General features: G+C 39.9%; 1 pseudogene; it reads left to right on the forward strand.

Annotated features, from left to right (window-relative positions):
* Positions 1–227: 227 nt before the first annotated feature.
* Positions 228–26,748, forward strand: LOC137258662 (uncharacterized; annotated as a pseudogene).
* The last annotated feature ends 435 nt before the right edge of the window (positions 26,749–27,183 follow it).

The raw sequence follows: 27,183 nt of genomic DNA on the forward strand, positions 1-27,183 counted from the left end.
CAGTATTACGATAGATAATTGGACACTGTGAAGAAAATGTTGGGAGGGGGTTCAGGTTAATCTGTATGCGTTGTGTGCCTCAGTAATTACGATAGATAATTGGACACTGTGAAGAAAGTGTTCCTGTGGAGGGGATCAGGTCAATCTGAATGCGTGTGTGTTTCATTATTACAGTGGGTGTTTGGACACAGTGAAGAACGTGTTCCCTGAGAACGTCAATGAGTTGAATGGTCTGGCAGACGGAGCAGAGGTCAGTTTCACGGGGGTGTCTGTACAGATATTGGTAATGGTGGTGTTTGGGCAGGCTGACTGAATACGGGGTTAGACGTCACTGTTAATTCTAAAGCAGTGGCTTATAAAGTCATCGAGAATCGTCCTCGCACCAAGTTTACTAACCAATACAAGTTACCGGAAGAGCACTTTAATAACATTACAAATGCATCGGCAGTATAGTTACACCTGCTTAAGAAATACTGTAGTCGCGGAAATAACCTACACAGTAAGATAAAACAGTATATATCTAGCAGCAATAGTTGCTAACCAGTAGAACAGGCTTAACCTGGGAATCCAGGGTGAAATGTAATCTTAACGCTTAGTCTTGGTGATTTGATATTCATGTGCTTTCCCCATTACACTACTGTCAGGTTCTCTCTCATTCTGGATCAATCGGGGTGTTCTAGAATCGTCCAGATTAATCTTGACTTAGAGTCAGAGTCTATTACACCTCTGCCATCTACGGAATCTCTGCCTACTGTACTACTATAAGACGGTTCTACAATGAATACCTCTGTAACATAACGGCATGTTCCTCATGGAATTGGCTGACGATTAATCAGTAATAAGTGGATGAGTACGTGGAGTGTGTGTGTGTGTGTGTGTGTGTGTGTGTGTGTGTGTGTGTGTGTGTGTGTGTGTGTGTGTGACGTTTAGAAACTCCCACTACGCCATCTTGTTTACATGGGAGCAATCCATCAGACCTGACAACAGTTGACATGAACAAGATTCTACTGAGTTACAGGCCTTTTCTTTGATGGTCGCACCTGAAATACTCGCAGTACTGTCAACGAAAGGAGCCCAGGCCTGCAGTGACGTATTATATGTGGCAGGCCAGCAGGTGGGCACTCAGGCAACAGACCAACTCCTAAAAGACATTTAGGGAAATCATGTTACTCGCATTTGTTAGGCACCCCCGGTCATCATAATACATGTAATATCCAAGTCTTTTGGATAATCTATTTTTCATCGAGTTGATAACACGGGTGATAACTCTCCTTGGGATGTATGTACCTATTCCTAACCAGTACACATGGAAAATATTGAAACGAGACACAGATGAATAAGAATACCCCAAGTTCAGTTAATATGGTTTTACTCGAGCAAAATCAAGAAAGGGGAAATTGGCCTTACACCTTGTACACATGTTGGGAATGGAATCCGTGACATTGACCGCTTTCACCACAAGGCCTAAAATACTTAAATCACTTCTTAGTAAAATTTTATGATGAATGTAGATCTAATCATGTGGTAATTGATGAACTATTACACCATTCATAAACAATAGGCATACTGGATTTACAAACTTCATGAAATGCACATGATGACGTCATGGAGGAAACAGATGAAGAGAAATCAAGGAAAACTATGACAATTATTCCTTTGGAAATGTTTCATTTGTATGGATATATATTATTTTTTCTCATATTGACATTGGCTAGTGGAATGCTCGCAAAATGGAATTCTTTTGTGGATGGTGTGTAAGGAAGATATATATTATAAATATTCCCACATGCAGTATTTCAATGATGAGTTCACGCTACATCAAAGACTGGTCATCCTAAGATTGTTCTCGGTCACAACGAAGACCCATCGGAACCGGGTCTGAAAAGGAGAGTGTTCATGGTGCATGCGACCGTATTGGACCACAGTGGTATCGTATTGAAGAAATTCTCGTCACTTAATATTCCAGGTAGTAATGGTGGGAAGTGAATCAACGTCATTATACCTAGGTTCTGTTTCTTCTGTCAGGGAAACTCAGAACCGAGTAAATCCACCAGATGAATATAGCTATGACGTCCCGTGATTTAATGACAATATTTGATGTGTAGATGTTTGTAGCTTTTTGATGTGCTTATAGATATATGAACCATTTTGGATTGTTTAAAATGTTTGACTGTATGTGTTACTGTGTTACGGAGGTGAAATATAGGGAACAGGTTACTGTAAAATTATTGCAACTGGGCACATCAAATTTTGCAAGTCATATTTAATGTCAGCAAAACTACTAACAGCAATATGGCGCAGGGAGAATGCTGGAGAGCTCCTCTCCAGTATCAATAGATCTCAAGAGCAGTTGGGTACTGGTGCAGCTCCCAAGAAACAGACTTCCTTATCAGGCATATTAAATGATGAAAACTTTGGACGATAATGGTAAAAGAGCACGGGCTTCTCATATTAGGCTGATATTGAACATGTATTTGGTTTCTCATGGATATCTCAAGACATGAACTTCATTTCCTCATTGACAGAAATGTTTAAACAGAGATTTAAACACACTTCTTCACTCAAAACTGGCATGCATCACCATTTTCGTCATCCAGATGTAATAACTATTCACAGTATAATCATCTCTAAGCGTCAAACCATATTTATTCAGTGGGTCTCTACCAAATCAACGTAAATTCATAACTTCACACTCGCAGTGGAATGTGGCCGTCATACAAACACGCCACATTATGAACGTCTCAGCCTCTCCTGTCATGCTGCTGGCCTTGATTATATCGAAGATGAACTCCATATTTTATTAATATGTTCCAAATATTCCCAACAAAGATCTGATTGTTTTCCAGTTCATCTTACTCAACCACCGACAGTTGAAACCTTTATTCGATTGTTGCCATCGGACAATATACATATTTTAAAATCATTGAGTAAATATCTTTCACAAGTTCGCCGTAGATAAGAATGAACAAATGAACATAAATCATTACTAAAATATATCTAGCTTTAGTAAGTATGTAAGTACTTTTGCCAAATGTATGTACTATGGGTGTTAGGGCCTAAATTACCGAATAAACCTGTCTGTCTGTAGCTTGACAATCACAACAAAAGCAATTGTGAGTGAGTAAAAATGCAAAGGCAACGTTTTATCCCTCTTATAACTGTAACAATATATATGTATATATATTCGTGCACACAACTCGTATGGTCAGGCTTCGCATTTTTTTTCTAGATGCTCTAGATTAAGCAAGATCAGTCTTACTTTCTGCTTAAGTACTTACATCATACAGCTGCCTTCTACTGAATCCTAACGGGGACTATGTAGTATAGATACAACACTATTCCACAATCAATAAAATATGTCTGATAACAAGGATATGCGCAACTAATTGCAGCATACGGAATACCTATAATATGCAGGTGGAATATCATGCTATATTTCGCCAGGACAAGGTGAAAACGACGTACTCCTGAAGCTGAAGACTTCCACGCACCCTGCACATACACAATCATTAAGACAAGTTTTATCTTTGTATAGCTGGCAGTAACTTCAAATACACAGGTGTTACAAAATGTTGTTAGTTCATTACATTGTGTTCTTGGTACTCAAAACAGACACATATGTATGACGTAGAGGAAGTGAGGAATTTACTCTGTATTGCAATGTTTCAGGTCAGCTGTCTGGATCTGTGTTCAGTTTCAATAGGGATGGCGAAGTGTTCACTTTCAATTCGATCTCTCCTCCTTTTGTTGAGGTGAAGACAATTCGTAAGAGCCTGCAGTCGCGCACCTCAACATAATATTTTTGTTTGTTGTTCTGGTGTCCTGGGTGTTTTTTGGTTTTTTTTAAAAAAAAAACCAACAAAAACATATTTCCCAAATTGAGAAACATTAGGGCATTTATGATAAAAAGAACAGAGTTTTTCCAATCGTTCCATTGCCTGTTCAGGCGAGCATTTGTTTTGCCGTTGCATAGATTCCTCAGAAAGACGAGGGTTTCAGTAGGTTGTCAGAAATCCATTTAATTGGTCAGACTTACTGAATTGGTTGAGGCATGTGATCTTATCTTAACTGCTCATGATGTCAGTCACTGGATTTTCTGATTCGGTTCTATACAAACTGCCTTCACAGAGTTAGAACACCGTGGCGCCTTGGGCGATCTGGCTACAGCGGCAGGCTAGAGATCCAGCGAGGATGCGGTGCCACGATCGAGCCCACCTGTGTAAAACTCTTTGAGTCAACTTTGTGTGCAGACTTCCAGTGTTGTCATAAACCCTGGTGTACAGTAGACAAGCCTGTATGAGTGTGTGTGTTTGTGTGTATGTATATAGCGTAGAACAGCGGTAAACAAACATGAAACAATCAGTGGTCTTTCAGACAATACATGCATTACATCCGCATACATACTTATAAGAATTTGGAAGAACTTCGCATATTGCGGAATAAATATTAATATTTTACGTGCTCCTCATCCAAAGTTTGTACTCACTAGTGTAAATGCAGCCACTTACTTCAGTCAACTGTCCTAAACTAGAGCTCGGAGAGCTCGGAGTCATGGAGGTATCAGACTTGTGTTAAGCAGTTTGTTTAACCAATAGTGATTAAAATCTCGGGGCGAAATTAGGTTTGATTTGTAGGTTTGTTAAGGTCCAATAGAGCGCGTGAGTGAGTTTTACGACACTTTCAGCAATATGCCAGCATTATCAAGGCGGGGAAACCAGAAATGGACTTCACACACTGTACCCATGTGAGGAATCGAACCTTGGTCATCGGCGTGAATATCGAAAGCTTTAACCTCTAGACCACTCCACCGCCCCCTATACTTATGAAAGACAGTCTACTGATTGATTGTGAATTCAGTTTTTTTATGGTAGCAAATACAACTTTTTCTTTCCAGTTTGAACTATGCAGATATCAGAAACAGTTCTGGTATTCTTAGAAGCTTTGAGGTGTCCCCGATTTCTGGCGCTGCACGGAATCTTGTGACCAGGACCACAGTTGCCAGGTAGTCAGTCCCAGGAGTAGACATAACGGGACATTTCTTTCACTTCAACGTGGGAGTAAATAAAGGCGATATACCTCATATCATTACTAACTGATGGTGCCACAAAAACGCGTGGCCATGATACTGTAAAGTCTTCTATTGGATGTGGAGAGGGTTTGGGCACTTCATCCTTCCGGATAATGTCTGTGCCTCGAGAAATGATTTCATATTCATGATTCCCAAACCTCAATGTCACTCTCTGTACTTCGTCAGGTTTATCCTTCCAAATGACTTTAAAGCATATCACGAGAAGTGGGTTAATACACAGCCCTGTAGTGAGTGAAAGAGGAGAATATGTCAACATGTGTGGACAAATCTAAGACTTTGGGACTGTGATTCTTTCCTGTTAGGGTTAAATGTTGTCTCCTCGTCCGAATTAGCCATTCATTTCTTATCACTTATCCCAAGTGACTTGGGAGATTGTAAATATATTTCCTATCTCATAAAACAAGGAGGTCATTTTGTTAGCTAGCGTTAGTGAGTGTGTGGGATTAGTTTTACGCCACACTCAGCAAATATTCCAGCTATGTGGCGGCGGTCTGTAAATAATCGTGCCTTGACCATACCATCCAGAGATCAACAACATGAGCATCGATCAATGAGGAACCGATGACGTGTGTCAACCAAGCAATTGAACCTGACCTCCCGATTCCGCTAGCTGCCTGTAACGACACGCATAGTCGCCTTTATGGCAAGCATGGTTTGCTGAAGACCTACCCCGGACCTTCACGGTCGCTGCGGGTTCTGGCGTTTACACTATACCTTGACTGTGTAGAGCTAACTGTTCAGCGGTCTTTAGCGGAACATTAAATTAAAATTAAAATTAATTGAAAATATATTCGTCTCGTGTCTTGTAGATGTCGTTAATGGGAAAAAGGTCTTCCACAATTTCAGATATGAATGTGCAAACATCAAACAATTAGAAAGAGATATTATCAGTCCACGACATAGGAAATCTCGTGCCCAAACACTTCCAGGCCCAGTTAATGTCCTGGGCATCAGACGGATACTCGGGGATGTTGGCGACAGTCTGCTTCCCCTTTACCGTGTATCGATACCCACAGAGGCAGACTACACCGTGATCACAGGTACCAGATGACACATTGCCAGCTTGATACGATTAATATTTGATAACATCAAGGTGCATTGAACAGCTCACATGGCATTACAAACAAGGCACAGGTTGTTTTTACGTATCATTTGAGTTATTCAGCGAGTGATGTTACATGAAATATTCATCATGTTGAGAATATTTACCATTTAAGAGTGAGTGAGTTAATATTAACGTCACATCGGCAGTATTGCAGCCATATCGTGACGAGAGCATTCTTAGAAAAAGAACCTATGTATATGATAAAAACCTGTCGACGAGGACAGTAAAACAACTAGAATATCACAATAAGAAATAAAACTAGCGTGGAAAGTTAAAACTAATATCCCTATTTAGACAATACAATTATAAAAACAGGCTATATAGATCACCAACAACTGAAGGTAGATCACCATATTAGGGGCCATGGGGACTTACAGTACTTCTGCTACCTGCGTGGTCCCTAGCTGGATTTACACCATCCCCTCAGCTGCTGGTGACTGTATGCAAGATTAGCCACAAATCAAAATGACAGAAATACTACGGCTAAAAAAATGGAAGATCAAATTTGACCTCAAATGGTTTGGGACTTACGTACCCTCTCAGGAGGACAATAATTTTACAGTACTTTAACCCCACTCGAGGATATAGTCACTAACACTCTAAGTTACTAATTCAAACTTCCAAGAATAAAATATTTATCTTTTTACAATTCATTTAGCAAATCTAATTCTTTTAAAAATGCAATAATTAAATGAGAAAAATAATTAAAAAGATCCTTCAAAGTTCGTGACTTAAAAAATTTATCCCTTGTGATGGAATATTCAACAAGGGATACAAAACGGAGGATCCTCACCTTTTAATAGATAATCGTGAGTATACCTGGTATGGCCAATGCGACATCGTCGTAGAATGACCTCCTCAAATCTGGACTGACAACCCAAGTAAGTATAACCGATATAAGGTTTTATGTCATATAATTTATTTATACCTACCTGAGTGTCCCACTTCTTCTGCATCAGATCACGAATATAAGATCTTATTGTAGCTTTATAATCAGAGTATGGAATAAGAAGTGGTGTCACAGATTTGTTGAGTGCTGCCTAAGCAGCAAGATCGGCCATTGTGTTACCAGAAATGCCAACGTGACTAGGTAACCAACAAAAAACGATGTCGCACTGGCCAGTAGCAAGATTATTGTACAGTTCGATTATTTCTATCAAAAGTGTAGAGTATTATACAGTTCAATAATTTCAATTAAAAGTGGATGTTTACAAGAAATATTGTTAATAGCCTGAAGACAAGAAAGAGAATCGGAATAGATTATATATTGTTTATGTTTAGGGTGTCTTTGAATATATTTAAGGGCTGTTAGTATGGCGTTAGCTTCAGCTGTAAAAATAGAACTGTTGTCTGGTAATCTAGAAAATAATGTTCTGGATCCAATGACAGTGGCACAGGCCACTGCTCCACCGTCCTTGGACCCATCTGTAAATAAGGATTTATAATTGCTATATCTATGTTTTAATTGATTGTATTCTTGTTTATATTGTAATTCATTAGTTTCTGATTTTTTAAATGTGGTCAATGTTAGGTCCACTTGGGACCTGACCAATTGCCAAGGAGGAGAAGTAAGAAGACGGGAAGGTGCTATGTTTTCCAGCTCAATGCCGGCAGAAGAAAGAAAGGGTTCAATTCTATGTGCTAGGGGCGGAGCAAGAGAAGATTTCTTGTTGTATAAATCCTCATAAAGGGGATTGAAAATACAGTTATATGCAGGGTTAGATTCATTAGAGTATAATTTAGTAATGTACTGTAAAGCTAACTTTATACGGCGCTGCTCAAGAGATGGTTCATCAGCCTCAACGTAGAGACTGTCAATAGGTGAAGTTCTAAAAGACCCAAGACAAAGTCGTAAACCTTGGTGATGGACAGAATCAAGAAGTTTAAGGTTGCTTTTGCAGGCTCCACCATATACGATGGAGCCGTAATCAAGTTTTGAACGTACAAGCGATCTGTATAGGTGTAGGAGAGTAACGTGATCCCCTCCCCACTTTGAGTTGGATACCACTTTCAGTAAATCGAGTGCCTTCAGGCATTTTGTTTCTAGTGTTTGATATCCATCAAAACGTTTAAGTGGGAGTCGAAAATTAGACCCAAGAACTTGGCCTCCTCTACAACTTTGAGGAGAAAGCCATTTGAAAATAGTTCTGGGTCTTTATGCGGCTTATATTTTCTACGAAAATGTATACAATTAGTTTTTGACTTAGAAAATTTAAAACCGTTTTCTAGACACCATTTATTATTTTGTTTAAACACAATTGTAATTGCCGTTCGATTGTATGCATAGTTTTACCTCGACAGGAAATATTAAAATCATCCACAAATAATGATCCATCAATTGAATGATTTAAAACCTTGGATAAACTGTTTATCTTGATACTAAAAAGTGTTACAGACAAAATACCGCCTTGTGGGACACCCTGATCCTGATTGTAATGGTCAGACAGGGTAGAACACATTCTGACTTGAAACTGCCTGTCTTTTAAAAATTGTGATATAAAAAGAGGCAAACGACCCCTTAAACCGAAGTCATGTAAATCCTTTAAAATGCCATGCTTCCAAGTGGTATCGTATGCTTTCTCCAAATCAAAGAATATCGATATTGCATGTTGTTTATTTACTATTGCATTTTTGACAAAGGATTCTTGACGTAACAAATGGTCAATGGTACTACGATTTTTCCTGAAACCACATTGAATATTTGTTGTAAGGTTATTGGTTTCCAGATACCAAGTTAATCTATTGTTTACCATTCGTTCCATGGTTTTACAGACACAACTCGTTAAAGAGATTGGTCTATAATTTGATGGATCAGTATGATCCCGGCCAGGGTTTGGAATAGGGACTACAATGGCATTACGCCAGGAAGATGGGAACTTCCCTGAAGTCCATATTGAATCAAAAATATTTAGCAGTGTTTCCAGACACGATTCAGGCAAGTGCTTCAGGAGCTGATAGTGGATACTGTCAGCCTCTGTTGCTGTATCACGAGCTTGCTCAAGGGCGGTATGTAGTTCATGTATTGAAAATAATTCATTACAATCCTCACCGTTTTCTGAGTTAAAAGTTAATCTTTTCCTCGCCTGATGTTTCTGAAACTTTTGAAACTGTGGGACAGAATTTGATGAAGATGATTGCTTGGCGAGAGTTTCACCAAGTTTATTGGCAATGTCAGATTTATTTGTTAATAAATTATCACCATCTTTCAGATGGTGAACAGTAGATTTGGAACCTTTGCCCTTTATTCTTTGAATCATGTTCCACACTTTTGACATAGGCGTGCGTGAATTGATTTTCGATACATAATTTCGCCAAGTCTGACGCTTATTTTGTTTAAAAGAACGTCTAGCCTTGGCATTTAAAATTTTAACTTTGTCAAGATTATGTACGGTAGGGTGTCGGCGAAAATACTGTTCAGCCTTCTTCCTACACTTCCTGGCCTGTTTACATTCATTGTTAAACCATGGCTTACGGATATGTGGAACTGCAGAAGACTTAGGTTTAGTTTGGTCAGCAATGTCATTCAATAAATCGGAAAACAACTGTATTGGATCTTCGCTGTTCACAAAAACATCAGGTTTTAAGCTATCATTACACAATATTTTATATAATGACCAGTCAGTCTTGGCAAAGTTCCTTCTAAATATCGGTGGATCATCACCGGGGTTGAGTGTTTTCAGAATGGTGGGGAAATGATCACTCCCACATAGGTCATCATGGACCGGCCATTCAAGTGATAGATCCAGGGAAGAATATGTTCCCGTAGCTGGATGTGAATAAGTGGCTGAATCATCATTGAAAATACATAAACTGGTATTTGAAATGAATTCCTCCGGGAGTTTACCTTTGGTGTTAGTATGGACACCTCCCCAAAGTGGGTTGTGCCCGTTAAGGTCACCCATGATAAGACATGGCTTCGGAAGTTGATCAAAGAAAACCTGTATATCTTGTTACCCATTGTTATCAGTCTACCGTTATGTGTATATATACTGCAACCCTTTAGTTTTTACCCTCACTTCACCTGAAGAAGAGACTAGAATCTGTCTCGAAACGTTGTGACCTTGTAGAATAAAGAAGTTGAACCATAAAGCACTTTTAGTTTGAACTAGAATATCACAATGAGAAATAAAACTAGCTTGAAAAGTTAAAACTAATATCCCTATTCAGACAATACAATATAAAAACAGGCTATATAGATCACCAACAACTGAAAGTAGATCACCATATTAGGGGCTATGGGGACTTACAGCACTTCTGCTACCTGCATGGTCCCTAGCTGGATTTACACCATCCTCTCAGCTGCTGGTGACTGTATGCAAGATTAGCCACAAATTAAAATGACAGAAATACTACGCCTAAAAAACAGGAAGATCAAATTTGACTTCAAATGTTTTAGGACTTACGTACCCTCTCAGGAGGACAATAATTTTACAGTGCTTTAACTCCCCTCGAGGATACAGCCACTAACACTCTAAGTTCCTAATTCGAAATTCCAAGCATAAAATATTTATATATTTACAATTCATTTAGCAAATCTAATTCTTTTAAAAATGCAATAATTAAACGAGAACTAACGTTATTAAAAAGATCCTTCAAGGTTTTTGAATTAAAATATTTATCCCTTGTGATGGAATATTCAACACAGTCAAGCAGGACATGCTTGACTGTGATTCTTTCATCACAAGGGATACAAAACGGAGGATCCTCACCTTTTAATAGATAGTCGTGAGTATACCTGGTATGGCCAATGCGACATCGTCTTAGAATGACCTCAAATCTTGACTGACAACCCAAGTAAGTATAACCGATATAAGGTTTTATTTCATGTAATTTATATATACCTACTTGGGTGTCCCACTTCTTCTGCATCAGATCACGGATATAAGATCTTATTGTAGCTTTATAATCAGAGTATGGAATAAGAAGTGGTGTCACAGATTTGTTGAGTGCCGCCATAGCAGCAAGGTCTGCCATTGTGTTACCAGAAATGCCAACGTGGCTGGGTAACCAACAAAAAACGATGTCGTATTGGCCAGTAGCAAGATTATTATACAATTCAATAATATCAATTAAAAGTGGATGTTTACTAGAAACATTTTAATAGCCTGAAGGCAAGAAAGAGAGTCGGAATAGATTATATATTGTTTATGTTTAGGGTGTCTTTCAATATATTTAAGAGCTGTCAATATGGCGTTAGCTTCTGCTGTAAAAATAGAACTATTATCTGGTAATCTAGAAGATACTGTTCTGGATCCAATGACAGTGGCACAAGCCACTGCGCCACCATCCTTGGACCCATCTGTAAATAAGGATTTATAATTGCTATATCTATGTTTCAATTGATTAAATTCTTGTTTATATTGTAATTCATTTGTTTCTGATTTTTAAATGTAGTTAATGTTAGGTCGACCTGTGGCCTAACCAATTGCCAAGGAGGAGAAGAAAGAAGACGGGAGGGAGTTATATGATCCAGCTCAATGCCGGCAGCAGAAATAAGTGGTTTTATTCTTAAACCAAGAGGCGGAACAAGGGAAGATTTCTGATTGTATAAATCCTCATAGAGAGGATTGAAGACACAGTCATATGCAGGGTTTAACGTTCTGAAAGATCCAAGACAAAGTCTTAGACCTTGGTGGTGGACAGAATCTAAAAGTTTTAGGTTGCTTTTGCAGGCTCCGCCATAAACGATGGAGCCATAATCACGTTTAGACCGAATCAATGATCTATATAAGTGAAGGAGGGTAGTCTGATCCCCTCCCCACTTTGAGTTTGAAACAACCTTTAACAAATCCAGTGCTTTCAGGCATTTAGCTTTAAGAGATTTAATATGAGGCAAGAAGGTTATGTGAGAATCAAATATTAGACCCAGGAATTTTGCCTCCTTAACGACTTTGATAGGAGTGCCATTTAAATATAGTTCAGGGTCCTTATGCGGTTTATATTTCCTACAAAAGTGTACACAATTAGTTTTCGACTTTGAGAATTTAAAACCATTCTCAAGACACCATTTATTTATATTTTATTTAAACACAACTGCAGTTGTCGTTCAATAGTATGCATATTTTTACCACGACAGGAAATATTAAAATCATCCACAAAAAGTGATCAATCAATCGAATCATTTAAAACCTTGGATAAACTGTTGATTTTAATACTAAATAAAATGACGGACAAAATACTGCCTTGTGGGACACCCTGATCCTGATTGTAATGATCAGACAGGGTACAACCCACTCGGACTTGAAATTGCCTGTCTTTTAAAAACTCTGATATAAGAAGAGGCAAACGGCCTCTCAAACCAAACTCATGTAAATCCTTCAAAATGCCATGCTTCCAGGTTGTATCATAAGCTTTCTCAAGATCAAAGAAAATTGATACAGCATGTTGTTTATTGACTAAAGCATTTTTAACGAAGGATTCCATACGGACCAAATGATCAATGGTACTACGATTTTTCCTGAAACCACATTGAATATTTGTTATTAGGTTATTGGTTTCAAGATACCAAACCAATCTGTTATGCACCATACGCTCCATGGTTTTGCAGACACAGCTAGTAAGCGATATCGGTCTGTAATTTGATGGATCTGTATGATCCTTACCAGGTTTTGGTATTGGAACTACAATGGCATTACGCCATGAAGGAGGAAATTCTCCAGACGTCCATATTTTGTCAAATATATCTAAAAGTGTCAATAGGCATGGTTCAGGTAAGTGTTTCAGTAGCTGGTAATGGATATTATCATCACCCGCTGCTGTGTCGTGAGCTTGCTCAAGAGCTGTATGTAGCTCATGTAAGGAAAACACTTCATTGTAATCTTCACCATTATTTGATTCAAAATTAAGGTTTTTCTTTTCCTGTAACTTCTGGTATCTCTGACATTCAGGAACATATTTTTCTGATGAAGAATTTTTGGCAAGCGTTTCGCCAAGTTTATTGGCAATTTGAGATGTGTCAGTAATCAAACTATCACCATCTTTAAGATGGTGAACAGCAGATTTCGAACCTTTGCCTTTTATTCTCTGAACCATGTTCCATACCTTGGACACTGGTGTGCGTGAATTAATCCTGGAGACATAGTTCCTCCAGGACTACCGTTTGTTTTGTTTGAACGTACGACGTGCCTTCGCATATAGTACTTTAAACTTATTTAAGTTATGGAAAGTTGGATGATTTCGAAAATAATTCTCTGCTCTTTTCCTCGCTTTTCTAGCCTGTTTACAGTCTGCATTAAACCACGGCTTCCGTACATGTGCATTTGTAGAGGATTGTGGTATACATACTGCAGCTATCTCATTTAAAACGCCAGAAAAACGCTGAATTTTATCACGTATTTGACTGAAACATGAAGGTTGGAGTTAAGATGACCACACTGTTTTAAATAAGGACCAATCTGCCTTAGAAAAATTCCATCTTGTGTAAGATGGAGCTTCAGATGGGGAAATTTCTGATAAAATAGTTGGAAAGTGGTCACTTCCACAGAGGTCATTGTGGACTGTCCAATCAAATGTATGAAGTAGATTAGAGTCTGCAAGAGACAAATCTAGAGAAGAGTAGGTGCCGGTTGCAGGATGCAGATATGTATTTGAGTCATCATTGTATATACAGAGTTCATTATTGGATGTAAAATCTTCCAGTATTTTACCTTTACTGTTTGTATTTGTACCACCCAGAGTGGGTTGTGGCCATTCAAATCACCCAATATAAGGCACGGTTTCGGAAGCTGATCATAGAGAGATTGTAGATCAGATAGTTGGAGTGCTGAAGAAGGCGGAATATACAAAGAGCATAATGTAAGTGCAACGTGAAGAGTAAGTCGCACTGCAACGGCTTGGAGATTAGTTGTAAGAGTTACAGGGCTATGAATAACGTCTTGTTTGACAAGTATTGACGATCACCCAGTGGCTCTGTCACCCGGAGGTGAAAAATAATGATACGCATCATAAAAAGATCTGTTTGTTTCAGATGCGTTTCCTGCAGACATATTGCTCGTGGTGCAAAATCTTTGACCAATAGCTGCAATTCATTAAAATTGGTCCTTACCCTGTACAATTCCATTGCACTATATTTGGTGAATGATTTATCACTTTGGTGCATTTATTGGTGATCTACCACGCCTTGATCTAGAAGGCGATAAACTCCGTGTCCGGTGATGGATAATTTCAAACGTATCCATATCTTCGAGGGACCCAAACTTATTAAAAACCTGAATCTCATCTTTTGAACCCTTAGCGACTCTATCGCTTTGGTTGATTCTAGTAAGATTTTGGTTTCCTTTCACAGTTTGTGCGACTTCATGTCCAGGTACAGCTTTTGACTGACACGAATCTGATTTGAATTTGGAATGAACATTTCGACCAGAGGACTTTCTATTATCTAGCTGAGTCTTTGGACTTGCGGAGTCCTGTGACAAAGGCATAGGCTGAGGCTGAGATGGCGTCATGGCTACAGTCTGAGTAGCAGAGTCTCCTCGTGGTAATAATTCTTGATTTGTGATGGGTTCAGGAGAAGTAGATTTTATCCATGTCAGCTCTGTCTGACATTCAACTGAGAGTGTGGTCGTGGGTGGCCTTTTACTAACAGAAGCGTAAGAGTCATTTGGGTAAACAGAGGGAACAAGCTTCTTAGCTTCAGCATAGCTGATATTTTGAGAATGTTTTATTTTATTGACTTCCATTTCCCTCTTCCATATCGGACAATCTTTTGATGAGGAGGATTGCTTTCCTGAACAGTTGACACATTTTTTAAAGTTATTTGTACAGTCTTCTGTAACATGAAATTGCTCCCCACAATGAGCACAAGTGATACGGTTGGAGCAAGAATTTATCCCATGACCAAATTTCTGGCATTTAAATCACCCCAGTGGATTTGGTATATACACTTCAACTGGAAGATTGCAATACCCAGCTTTGATTGACTTTGGTGCCGTTGGACAGACAAATAACAATAAATATGTGTTTGTGAGAACTACTTCAGAATTGTAAAGTCCTCGTAAAACGTTTCACGTGCGTGACACCTTGATCTTTCAGTTCAACCATGATGTCAAGCTCCGTCATGTCCTCTAAAAGATGATCTCGATCCCTGACAATGCCTTCACTTGAATTCAGTGTACGATGGGTTGACACTAAAACAGGGCATCCGGCCAACGTATCAATTGACAGCAGGTTGGTTGCTTGTTGCCGTTTACTACATTCTATGAGTAACGACCCAGATCTCTGTCTCCTGATATTTTTCACGTCTCCTGCAATACCATACACTGCTTTGGAAACAGCAAACGGATTGAGTTTAATTGGTTTTTTATCCACAGATTCTATCACTAGAAATCTCGGCCAATAGTCTACCTGTTTCAATGGTCGATAACTGTCATTGGTGCTTTGGTCATTATCAAGCTGACGTTTTTTTCTCAGGGGGGTTTCAGGTTCCATGTTAATGTATATAAGATTCATCATCCCAGCTCGCCACCCACCACCGAGCATCACAAAGACAATGCTATCTACAAGCGGATCTCCGACCTGCAGCACCAAGGATACTGGGATGATACACTCCAGCAGAGGGATTAAACAAGTAATCAGTCTACCAGATTGGCCCATGAGCCATCGCCTTCTGGCACCAGCATCTAGGCAAATTTTATCAAAATTGAAAATTCATATATCATACAATATATACTTAAAACCAATTATGTCAACATTGTGTCCAAGCCAAATAGTTATTGAGCAACGAAATATAGTGCTCAGGGCTCGGCATGACCAGTCGACTGGTTGAACCGGGCCCATTCAACCACCCATCTAGGTGAAGTAAGGGTCGAAGGGGTGTGTTGGGCAAAGGGAGCATGATTACAGGCTCCCAGTGCCCTCAACCCCCAGACTCCCGTCCTCCACCGACACAGGGCCGCAACCCACGGCCAACAAGTTGGTGGACCAAATATGCCCCCGGGTCCACACGGGGGTGTTGGCGAGCTCTTGGCGTTACCCAGCACCCACCACGAGGAGGTGGCTCGCCACGGGTGCCTACCATTTAAGAGATCATTTCTTCTGTCTGTGACTGTGAAAGAAATGCAAATATACCGAAAGGTACTCTTACAATACATTTATGTTCGTAATATATCATACTGACGATCAGAGTGCTCATTTTTGTTGTTGTTTTGCAGGTTTTGGGTTTTTTTTCGTTAATGACAATCGCTCACCAAAACGACACTACCCGCCATTCTCTAGCAGTATTTTAACACGTGATAGACTTTGACGACTTGCCTATAACAGTCCTGTTTGGTTTCAGGTGTATTTGTGCTCGACTCCTGCGTCCTTCTTCTGAACACGATCAATCCTTGGACAGCGACACGTCCCACCTCCACAATCAACCTTCCAACTGGGATTTTAAGTCATCAAAAACAGTAAGTGTTAGACTAACATGTACTAGCCCCAAGAGCACCGAAGGCATTAGGCATTCTTCTACTCGTTTTGTACTCTCTCAACGTCGGCCATAACCTCCGTTAGGTGTCGTGGTCAGTCGTAAAGTACCTTTACTGCACTGCTCACATTCAGCATGCCACAGCTTGGCAAACATTTTTGGAATCCGCCACAAGACCGAGGTCTAAAAATGTGAGTGAATCTGCAGACCTTAGTGTACGGATGACACAGAAGGATGCCGCTGCCCCTTGTTTAAGGAGTAGTGTATACATGAGGAAACGCTGGCCCGGTGTAACACTGATCAGGTTTAACACAGATCAGGTGTAACACAGATCAGGGGTAACACTGATCATGGGTAACACAGATCGAGTGTAGCACAGGTTAGGTGTAACACAGATCAGGTGTAACACAGATCAGGTAAAACACAGACTAGGTGTAACAAGATCAGGTGTAACATAGGCGAGGTATAACACAGATCAAGTGAAACACAGATCAGGCGTAACGCAGACAGGTGTAACGCAGATTAGGTGTAGCACAGATCAGGTGTAACAAAGATCAGATGTAACAGATCACGTGAAACACAGATCAGATGTAACAGATCACGTGAAACACAGATTACGTGTGTAACACAGATCAGGTGTAACAGATAACGTGTGACACAGATCAGGAGTAGCAGAGGTCAGCTGTAATACAGATCAGTTGTTACTCAGATCACGTGTAACACAGATCAGGTGTAACATAGGCGAGGTATAACACAGATCAAGTGTAACACAGATCAGGCGTAACGCAGACAGGTGTAACGCAGATTAGGTGTAGCACAGATCAGGTGTAACAAAGATCAGATGTAACAGATCACGTGAAACACAGATCAGATGTAACAGATCACGTGAAACACAGATTACGTGTGTAACACAGATCAGGTGTAACAGATAACGTGTGACACAGATCAGGAGTAGCAGAGGTCAGCTGTAATACAGATCAGATGTTACTCAGATCACGTGTAACACAGATCAGGTGTAACATAGGCGAGGTATAAGACAGATCAGGCGTAACGCAGACAGGTGTAACGCAGATTAGGCGTAGCACAGATCAGGTGTAACACAGATCAGGTGTACCACAGATCACGTGTAACAAAGATCAGATGTAACAGATCACGTGAAACACAGATTACGTGTAACACAGATCAGGAGTAGCAGAGGTCAGCTGTAATACAGATCAGATGTTACTCAGATCACGTGTAACACAGATCAGGTGTAACATAGGCGAGGTATAACACAGATCAAGTGTAACACAGATCAGGCGTAACGCAGACAGGTGTAACGCAGATTAGGTGTAGCTCAGATCAGGTGTAACACAGATCAGGTGTACCACAGATCACGTGTAACACAGATCAGGTGTAACAGATCACGTGTGACACAGATCAGGGGTAGCAGAGGTCAGCTGTAATACAGATCAGATGTTAATCAGATCGCGTGTAACAGATCAGGTGAAACACAGATTATGTGTAACACAGATCAGATGTAGCAGATCACGTGAAACACAGATTACGTGAAACGTGATTATCTTACCTCACAAGTAAATATCGCCTTCTGATTAGCTGGGCGCTCAACTATTATTTTCAATGTACCCCGCTCACAAGCGAGTAACATTTTCTCTGTATCCCATCCTGTGTTGTCTTGTGTCACGATTCGTTGCAAAATTAAACAGATGCTAAAAATGGACAATCATCTGTGTGAATGGATGTCTAATTCAAGTGACCGCTATGTGCAGAACAACTGGTTTGGTTTGAACTCATTCATCTTGGTCCATGTACATTGTTCCACGCAAAAAAAGATTAGGTATAGAGGACACACACCTGGCGCCAACTCACATAATGTGATTGAATGAACCATACACAGTGTTTCTGTCGGTTTAGTTTTGTGCCTGATTGTTGAATGGTGTATTTAATCTTTGAATAGGGTTTTAATTTGGGACTGGCAATATAGATGTAAATATTAGGCCAAACATATTAACTTAGCTTCAAATACAGCAGACTGGGTAGTCTAGTGGTTAAAGCACTTGCTCGTAACGCTGAAGACTCGGGTTCGATTTCTCACATTGGTACAGTGTCTGAAGCCTAATTCTGGTGTCCGCCGTCGTGAAGCGGCGTAAAACCATAATGACTCGAATATAGCAGTATTCTGAAGTCTTTGAATGTTTCACAGACAGTAAAAGCTCTTCCGCTGACCTACCCACCTGAAAGAGAGACCATATATATATATATATATATATATATATGTACGAAAACAAAACAATACATGCTGTTGTATACGGTTTGAAAACCAGATATTTTAATGGTAACAGTCAGTTCCTCATACTGGCGATTTACTGTCGGTCCTACACTCTAGATTGCCCAACTCCTCTGCATGAAGAAAGCGTTGCATTTTGTCACTGAGTTAGGACTCTAAGGCACATCGGCAATATTTTAGCCATATGGTGAATAAAACAGGGTATAGATTTATTATGATTAAAAATTAAATCATAAACTCCTGTCAACAAAGGACAGTAAAACAACTACATTATTACAGATAAATATTTAAAACTAGTAATTAAATCTAAAACAGTTTAACTATAGATGACGATACAATATAAGAACGGGCTATAGTTCGCCAACAGCTGAAGGTAGATCACCATAGATGACGATACAATATAGGAACGGGCTATAGTTCGCCAACAGCTGAAGGTAGATCACCATACCATGGGGGACTTTGCTACCTGCATGTACCATGGTTGGATTTACCTCTACCCCCTACCCCCTACCCCCTACCCCACCCCACCAGCCCTTGGCGATTGTAGGACAAGCAAGCCACAACAAAAAGAACACATATACTACGATTGAGCATAATAGGAGGTTTAAACTGATCTTGACTCTTACATACCCTATCGGGAGGACAAAACGTACACACTACTTCAACCCCCTTTGACCATCATTCTATGTTAGTACTCTAAACTACCTATCACTAAACCGCATCTATTCTTTAAGAAATTATTAAATGAGAATTAACAGTAGTAAACAGATCCTTAAATGTTTTGATGTTGAAATATTTATCCCTAATGATGGAGAATTCAACACCATCAAGCAGGAGATGCTTGACCGCACCTTTCACACCAGAAGGGATACGAAACGGAGGATTTCCACCTTTTAATAAGTATTTGTGAGTATAACGCGTATGGTCAATGCGACATCTTCAAATCTGGACTGACAACCCAAGTAGGTGTAACCTGTAACTAATGTCCCACTTGTTTTGCATCAGATCACGCATGTACGATCTAATGGTAGATTTGTTATCGGAGAATGGAATAAGAAGTGGTGTCGCAGATTTGTTGAGTGATGCGCTTAGCAATGCCATTGTGTTACCAGAAATGTCGACGTAATTGGATAACCAACAAAAGACGACGTCGTATTGCCTAATAGCAAGATCATTACATTGTTCAATATCTGCCATTAAAAGTGGATGTTTACACGATAAGATATTAACAGCCCAAAGGCAAGAAAGAAAGTCTCAATTGATTATATATTGTTTACGTTTTAGTGTGTCGTTGAGGAGCCGTAGAGATGGCGTTTGCTTCTGCTCCGAAAATAGCGTTTTGTAAGGGGAATTAGGACTTGGTCATCCCATTTAGTAGTGTTGATTCCTCAGTGATCCAGGACCATCCTTACTTACCCGGTTTTAGCACTGGCGTTGTGACAGGTGGTCCCTGCGTCATGTATGACAAACACTTGCCATTGTCCGTTTTCTGAAAGTCGCCGTCTTCACGACAAAGGACAGTTAAATAACTTGCCTCATAAGTCTTTGAAGGGCATATAGAAGTGAAATTCATAGGAATGAAGATTTTTTGGATATCCATAACAATCTTCATTCCTAACTTGACTAATAGTATTGTCAAATGATGTGCTAAAATGTCTAGTTTGACCATCTTGACTGTTCCTACTAGCATCGTTCATCAAGGGAAGAGTATCACTCTCACAACTTCATACACCTACCACTACATTCCTGAAGTTTAGCTGTACAACAATCTGCCTTTTGTAGGTGCTGCTTATATTGTAATCAACAGCCTCGGTTGTAACATGCACGTTGATGGACTTAATCGATCCAAATCAATGTCACGTGTTCATTGGTATTCTTTTTGCTCTAACAATCAATGTCTTTTGAAAGTTGTGCTTCCGGAAGTTGAAGTGACGTCACCCATACCATAATCAAGTGCTGAAATAACAGACTCAGCGTATCAACGTACCTTTTTTTGTTACCTTTCCGCCAACATCTGGTATCGTCACTATTTCATAGTGATTAATAAATACTCTGTCACGGTGACAATCACTGGATTGTCTGGTTGAAACCAGATTGTTTACAAACTATCTGTAATACTTGTTATGAGTATGTATTTTCGCTAATAATGTCACATCAAATTGCTTTTAGTCATTGTGGATCATAAAAGTTGAACACGGGTGTTCAAAGGTGGATAATTATAAAAATGAAACAGCAGAAACTAAAAGCAAAACTCACCGAGACGGGTGCTCCTTCCAGTGACGCCATCTTTTGATGTGTTTTGAGATACAGTTCCTTCAAATTCGCTGTAATTCCTTCAATTACTTAGGGGGGCCTGAGTCAGAGGAGGAGATGCAATAGTCGTTAACACTATTACCTAGCCACGGGTGCCTACCATTTAAGAGATCATTTCTTCTGTCTGTGACTGTGAAAGAAATGCAAATATACCGTAAGGTACTCTTACAATACATTTATGTTCGTAATATATCATACTGACGATCAGAGTGCTCATTTTTGTTGTTGTTTTGCAGGTTTTGGGTTTTTTTTCGTTAATGACAATCGCTCACCAAAACGACACTACCCGCCATTCTCTAGCAGTATTTTAACACGTGATAGACTTTGACGACTTGCCTATAACAGTCCTGTTTGGTTTCAGGTGTATTTGTGCTCGACTCCTGCGTCCTTCTTCTGAACACGATCAATCCTTGGACAGCGACACGTCCCACCTCCACAATCAACCTTCCAACTGGGATTTTAAGTCATCAAAAACAGTAAGTGTTAGACTAACATGTACTAGCCCCAAGAGCACCGAAGGCATTAGGCATTCTTCTACTCGTTTTGTACTCTCTCAACGTCGGCCATAACCTCCGTTAGGTGTCGTGGTCAGTCGTAAAGTACCTTTACTGCACTGCTCACATTCAGCATGCCACAGCTTGGCAAACATTTTTGGAATCCGCCACAAGACCGAGGTCTGAAAATGTGAGTGAATCTGCAGACCTTAGTGTACGGATGACACAGAAGGATGCCGCTGCCCCTTGTTTAAGGAGTAGTGTATACATGAGGAAACGCTGGCCCGGTGTAACACTGATCAGGTTTAACACAGATCAGGTGTAACACAGATCAGGGGTAACACTGATCATGGGTAACACAGATCGAGTGTAGCACAGGTTAGGTGTAACACAGATCAGGTGTAACACAGATCAGGTAAAACACAGACTAGGTGTAACAAGATCAGGTGTAACATAGGCGAGGTATAACACAGATCAAGTGAAACACAGATCAGGCGTAACGCAGACAGGTGTAACGCAGATTAGGTGTAGCACAGATCAGGTGTAACAAAGATCAGATGTAACAGATCACGTGAAACACAGATCAGATGTAACAGATCACGTGAAACACAGATTACGTGTGTAACACAGATCAGGTGTAACAGATAACGTGTGACACAGATCAGGAGTAGCAGAGGTCAGCTGTAATACAGATCAGATGTTACTCAGATCACGTGTAACACAGATCAGGTGTAACATAGGCGAGGTATAACACAGATCAAGTGAAACACATATCAGGCGTAACGCAGACAGGTGTAACGCAGATTAGGTGTAGCACAGATCAGGTGTAACAAAGATCAGATGTAACAGATCACGTGAAACACAGATCAGATGTAACAGATCACGTGAAACACAGATTACGTGTGTAACACAGATCAGGTGTAACAGATAACGTGTGACACAGATCAGGAGTAGCAGTGGTCAGCTGTAATACAGATCAGATGTTACTCAGATCACGTGTAACACAGATCAGGTGTAACATAGGCGAGGTATAAGACAGATCAGGCGTAACGCAGACAGGTGTAACGCAGATTAGGCGTAGCACAGATCAGGTGTAACACAGATCAGGTGTACCACAGATCACGTGTAACAAAGATCAGATGTAACAGATCACGTGAAACACAGATTACGTGTAACACAGATCAGGAGTAGCAGAGGTCAGCTGTAATACAGATCAGATGTTACTCAGATCACGTGTAACACAGATCAGGTGTAACATAGGCGAGGTATAACACAGATCAAGTGTAACACAGATCAGGCGTAACGCAGACAGGTGTAACGCAGATTAGGTGTAGCTCAGATCAGGTGTAACACAGATCAGGTGTACCACAGATCACGTGTAACACAGATCAGGTGTAACAGATCACGTGTGACACAGATCAGGGGTAGCAGAGGTCAGCTGTAATACAGATCAGATGTTAATCAGATCGCGTGTAACAGATCAGGTGAAACACAGATTATGTGTAACACAGATCAGATGTAGCAGATCACGTGAAACACAGATTACGTGAAACGTGATTATCTTACCTCACAAGTAAATATCGCCTTCTGATTAGCTGGGCGCTCAACTATTATTTTCAATGTACCCCGCTCACAAGCGAGTAACATTTTCTCTGTATCCCATCCTGTGTTGTCTTGTGTCACGATTCGTTGCAAAATTAAACAGATGCTAAAAATGGACAATCATCTGTGTGAATGGATGTCTAATTCAAGTGACCGCTATGTGCAGAACAACTGGTTTGGTTTGAACTCATTCATCTTGGTCCATGTACATTGTTCCACGCAAAAAAAGATTAGGTATAGAGGACACACACCTGGCGCCAACTCACATAATGTGATTGAATGAACCATACACAGTGTTTCTGTCGGTTTAGTTTTGTGCCTGATTGTTGAATGGTGTATTTAATCTTTGAATAGGGTTTTAATTTGGGACTGGCAATATAGATGTAAATATTAGGCCAAACATATTAACTTAGCTTCAAATACAGCAGACTGGGTAGTCTAGTGGTTAAAGCACTTGCTCGTAACGCTGAAGACTCGGGTTCGATTTCTCACATTGGTACAGTGTCTGAAGCCTAATTCTGGTGTCCGCCGTCGTGAAGCGGCGTAAAACCATAATGACTCGAATATAGCAGTATTCTGAAGTCTTTGAATGTTTCACAGACAGTAAAAGCTCTTCCGCTGACCTACCCACCTGAAAGAGAGACCATATATATATATATATATATATATATATATATATATATATATATATATATATATATATATATATATATATATATATATATATATATATATATATGTACGAAAACAAAACAATACATGCTGTTGTATACGGTTTGAAAACCAGATATTTTAATGGTAACAGTCAGTTCCTCATACTGGCGATTTACTGTCGGTCCTACACTCTAGATTGCCCAACTCCTCTGCATGAAGAAAGCGTTGCATTTTGTCACTGAGTTAGGACTCTAAGGCACATCGGCAATATTTTAGCCATATGGTGAATAAAACAGGGTATAGATTTATTATGATTAAAAATTAAATCATAAACTCCTGTCAACAAAGGACAGTAAAACAACTACATTATTACAGATAAATATTTAAAACTAGTAATTAAATCTAAAACAGTTTAACTATAGATGACGATACAATATAAGAACGGGCTATAGTTCGCCAACAGCTGAAGGTAGATCACCATAGATGACGATACAATATAGGAACGGGCTATAGTTCGCCAACAGCTGAAGGTAGATCACCATACCATGGGGGACTTTGCTACCTGCATGTACCATGGTTGGATTTACCTCTACCCCCTACCCCCTACCCCACCCCACCAGCCCTTGGCGATTGTAGGACAAGCAAGCCACAACAAAAAGAACACATATACTACGATTGAGCATAATAGGAGGTTTAAACTGATCTTGACTCTTACATACCCTATCGGGAGGACAAAACGTACACACTACTTCAACCCCCTTTGACCATCATTCTATGTTAGTACTCTAAACTACCTATCACTAAACCGCATCTATTCTTTAAGAAATTATTAAATGAGAATTAACAGTAGTAAACAGATCCTTAAATGTTTTGATGTTGAAATATTTATCCCTAATGATGGAGAATTCAACACCATCAAGCAGGAGATGCTTGACCGCACCTTTCACACCAGAAGGGATACGAAACGGAGGATTTCCACCTTTTAATAAGTATTTGTGAGTATAACGCGTATGGTCAATGCGACATCTTCAAATCTGGACTGACAACCCAAGTAGGTGTAACCTGTAACTAATGTCCCACTTGTTTTGCATCAGATCACGCATGTACGATCTAATGGTAGATTTGTTATCGGAGAATGGAATAAGAAGTGGTGTCGCAGATTTGTTGAGTGATGCGCTTAGCAATGCCATTGTGTTACCAGAAATGTCGACGTAATTGGATAACCAACAAAAGACGACGTCGTATTGCCTAATAGCAAGATCATTACATTGTTCAATATCTGCCATTAAAAGTGGATGTTTACACGATAAGATATTAACAGCCCAAAGGCAAGAAAGAAAGTCTCAATTGATTATATATTGTTTACGTTTTAGTGTGTCGTTGAGGAGCCGTAGAGATGGCGTTTGCTTCTGCTCCGAAAATAGCGTTTTGTAAGGGGAATTAGGACTTGGTCATCCCATTTAGTAGTGTTGATTCCTCAGTGATCCAGGACCATCCTTACTTACCCGGTTTTAGCACTGGCGTTGTGACAGGTGGTCCCTGCGTCATGTATGACAAACACTTGCCATTGTCTGTTTTCTGAAAGTCGCCGTCTTCACGACAAAGGACAGTTAAATAACTTGCCTCATAAGTCTTTGAAGGGCATATAGAAGTGAAATTCATAGGAATGAAGATTTTTTGGATATCCATAACAATCTTCATTCCTAACTTGACTAATAGTATTGTCAAATGATGTGCTAAAATGTCTAGTTTGACCATCTTGACTGTTCCTACTAGCATCGTTCATCAAGGGAAGAGTATCACTCTCACAACTTCATACACCTACCACTACATTCCTGAAGTTTAGCTGTACAACAATCTGCCTTTTGTAGGTGCTGCTTATATTGTAATCAACAGCCTCGGTTGTAACATGCACGTTGATGGACTTAATCGATCCAAATCAATGTCACGTGTTCATTGGTATTCTTTTTGCTCTAACAATCAATGTCTTTTGAAAGTTGTGCTTCCGGAAGTTGAAGTGACGTCACCCATACCATAATCAAGTGCTGAAATAACAGACTCAGCGTATCAACGTACCTTTTTTTGTTACCTTTCCGCCAACATCTGGTATCGTCACTATTTCATAGTGATTAATAAATACTCTGTCACGGTGACAATCACTGGATTGTCTGGTTGAAACCAGATTGTTTACAAACTATCTGTAATACTTGTTATGAGTATGTATTTTCGCTAATAATGTCACATCAAATTGCTTTTAGTCATTGTGGATCATAAAAGTTGAACACGGGTGTTCAAAGGTGGATAATTATAAAAATGAAACAGCAGAAACTAAAAGCAAAACTCACCGAGACGGGTGCTCCTTCCAGTGACGCCATCTTTTGATGTGTTTTGAGATACAGTTCCTTCAAATTCGCTGTAATTCCTTCAATTACTTAGGGGGGCCTGAGTCAGAGGAGGAGATGCAATAGTCGTTAACACTATTACCTAGCCACGGGTGCCTACCATTTAAGAGATCATTTCTTCTGTCTGTGACTGTGAAAGAAATGCAAATATACCGTAAGGTACTCTTACAATACATTTATGTTCGTAATATATCATACTGACGATCAGAGTGCTCATTTTTGTTGTTGTTTTGCAGGTTTTGGGTTTTTTTTCGTTAATGACAATCGCTCACCAAAACGACACTACCCGCCATTCTCTAGCAGTATTTTAACACGTGATAGACTTTGACGACTTGCCTATAACAGTCCTGTTTGGTTTCAGGTGTATTTGTGCTCGACTCCTGCGTCCTTCTTCTGAACACGATCAATCCTTGGACAGCGACACGTCCCACCTCCACAATCAACCTTCCAACTGGGATTTTAAGTCATCAAAAACAGTAAGTGTTAGACTAACATGTACTAGCCCCAAGAGCACCGAAGGCATTAGGCATTCTTCTACTCGTTTTGTACTCTCTCAACGTCGGCCATAACCTCCGTTAGGTGTCGTGGTCAGTCGTAAAGTACCTTTACTGCACTGCTCACATTCAGCATGCCACAGCTTGGCAAACATTTTTGGAATCCGCCACAAGACCGAGGTCTGAAAATGTGAGTGAATCTGCAGACCTTAGTGTACGGATGACACAGAAGGATGCCGCTGCCCCTTGTTTAAGGAGTAGTGTATACATGAGGAAACGCTGGCCCGGTGTAACACTGATCAGGTTTAACACAGATCAGGTGTAACACAGATCAGGGG

This window comes from Haliotis asinina, chromosome 12, assembly GCF_037392515.1.
Source record: "Haliotis asinina isolate JCU_RB_2024 chromosome 12, JCU_Hal_asi_v2, whole genome shotgun sequence".
NCBI classification, from domain to species: Eukaryota; Metazoa; Mollusca; class Gastropoda; order Lepetellida; family Haliotidae; genus Haliotis; species Haliotis asinina.